Genomic DNA, 2607 nt, shown 5'->3' with positions numbered 1-2607 from the left:
TGGAGACAAGCCCTAACCCCTGACTTCTGTCGCCCTGTATCCCCTGTATGTCTCCAGCTCCAGGCCCTGAGCTCTGTTCCCTCATACGCCCTCCTTGGCCCCAGTCAGCGCCTTATGGCCCCTGTCTCCTTGGTGCCAGGCCCTGAACCTTGTTTCCCCCTTTCCCTCGTCCCCCTCCTCCCTGCTCTCTTGGTGTAACCTGTGTCCCCTTGTCCCCAGGCTCCCCACTGCAGGAGGCAGTGGCAGCTGAGTTGGCCCAGGTGGTTCAGGGGCTGTGCCAGGTGGGGCACACAGGCATTCAGCATGGTCAAGACCAGCTGGAGGCTTCCCTGGGCTCCCTGGAGAGGCCACGGGGATGAGGATCCGACTTGGGGTGCCTGAGGCCTCCCTCTGGGCAAGGAAAGCCTTGAGTGCCCCTAGAGCCAAGTCCAATAAAGGCCTTGGACACTGCTGTCCTCTCTGGGACCCACTCCCATGTGCCTTGGGACAGCCCTGGGACTCCCACAATATTCTCTGGGGCACCTCTGCTGCCCACACGTGTCCTCTGATCTCTGTCCCCAGACCTGGGACTCCCTCACAGGAGCCCTCTGGGACTCCCTGCGTCTCTCAGGGCACCCCGGGAAACCCCTACACTCACCTTCTCTCCCATCTCCTCCAGGACACCATGGGAACCTTATATCCCCCCGGGACACCTCTGGGAGCCCCATGTCCCCTGGGGTCCCTCTCCTGCCATGTCTTCTGGGACACCCTGGGACAGCACCAAATGCCCAGGGATCCCTCACATCCTGTCGGCCCTCCCTCCCCTCCCTCCCCTCCCTGGGAACACCAAACTATATGCCAAAGCACATCGACTCCCTTGTCACACAGGATATGTATTTACTACTACAGTCCCAGGGGGCTTTGTCCCCAGCTCCCTTTGGCTCCAGGGGCCTTGGGCTCCATGTGGCCTGGGGCTCTGCCCTGTCACAGCCCCACTGGCCTTAGCCCAAGTCCCAAATGCCGTTCATTTTCAGAACTAGAGCCTCCTGTAACACTTGGAAGCAACAGGAGCTACTTAGACCTTCCGTAGCTGCATACTACTTCAAGGAAAGCACTTCCTTCCCACTTGCTCACAGTTCACTGCAGCCCACAACTTGCTCTGGAAGTTTGGACTGCCCTACACAGCGCAAAGGTTTGGCTTGCTTTCAGGTGGCCGTAGAGAAGCTGTCATTTCACACGACCACATACCCATAAGCAAAACAAAGCCTTGTTCCTGTCTGCTGAGCAAGGGGAACCTTTTTCCTGGTGCTGCCGTTGGTGGGGGTGAATCACTGCAGGCTGCTCTGTTTAGGCCACCCACTATCTCATGAGCAAATGCAGTCCTAGAGCCCTCTCTGAGGTGTTAAACATCTCTGGAAGTCCATATTTGCTTGCTCTTTCCAAAACAGCAGGCTGCAGCTGCCAAAGAGGTGTAAGCTGTGTGTTTCTTCACTTGTGAGGGCTGTTGGGGCTGTGCTGTGGGTGTAACTTACAAAACAGCCACAGCATGAGAGATGTAGGCTTTGTGTGTCCTGTGGTGGATCGTGGAGCAGGGCTCTACCCAGCCCCAGCTTGCACAGGGACAGGTGCCCGCCAAGCTCTAACAGTCTGGGGGCTCCATCCATGCCTCTGGCTGTGTGCTGCAAGTCATGCCCAGGGCAATGTCACAGCAGGAAATACCAGCACCCCAGGGTGCAGCAGGGTCCCCAAGACCAGGGCAGGTCCAGTGTGGATGGGACTCTGTGCAACCCCCAAGGTATCTTGGGCCTAGGGGCTGGGCCATGCCATGGGGCTGCCGCTGCCCAGCCTGGCCCAGCTGCTGGCGGCAGCCCAGCCCCACTCTGGTCCTGCTGCTCACCAGAGAGGAAACGCCACTCAAATTTGGAGACCTTTACCAGAGCAAAGGCTCTGGCCCATTCTCCACTCTCCATTGGCCTCCAACCTCCTCCATTCTGCCAGGCAGGCTTCAGATGCCTCCAGCCTTTGCAGACGCCAGCTAACTCACCCTGGGCAGGATGCTGCAGTGCAAAGGACAGATTCCCTCTCGCACGCTGACTGCATCCCTTCCTGTCCCTGCCAGCCCCCAGACCCTGCACAGATGCTGCCACTGCAGATCTCCACCCCCTCCAATGCAGCACCAGCATCAGGCCCTCCCTGGGGCTGCACAGACACAGAGCATTGGGGGCTGACCCAGGGCACCCCCCAAAACAGGGGAAAGCAGTGGCTGCTGCATCCACCCCAGGGCTCAGAATCCGTGACCCTGCAGCACAGTGCTCCATGCTGCTACACTCCCCTGGGCCTTGGCAGGATCTGGCATAAACTTACCCTTGTTGTGGCATCACCAGCCCTTGGGTCACTTTCTTCTGCTTCTCTGCTCAAGGCAGGGAGAGGAAGCTGTAGTTTTGGCTGACAGCTCTTGCATCTTTCTTCTCTTTGTTTTGAGCTTCTCTGGACAGAAGCCACCATTTTTCTCTGATGCTCTTCTGCCTCAAGGAGCAACCATGCTGCAAGGCAAACAGGGAGGAAGCATTTCAGATGGACCGGAGATCAGAGGAAACACTGCTCAGCAGACCAGGAGGCATCTCCTGA

The sequence above is a fragment of the Rhea pennata genome, unplaced genomic scaffold, assembly GCF_028389875.1.
Source record: "Rhea pennata isolate bPtePen1 unplaced genomic scaffold, bPtePen1.pri scaffold_31, whole genome shotgun sequence".
In the NCBI taxonomy this organism is placed as follows: domain Eukaryota; kingdom Metazoa; phylum Chordata; class Aves; order Rheiformes; family Rheidae; genus Rhea; species Rhea pennata.
The sequence above is the reverse complement of the archived record's forward strand: the minus strand, read 5'-3'. Positions refer to the sequence as shown.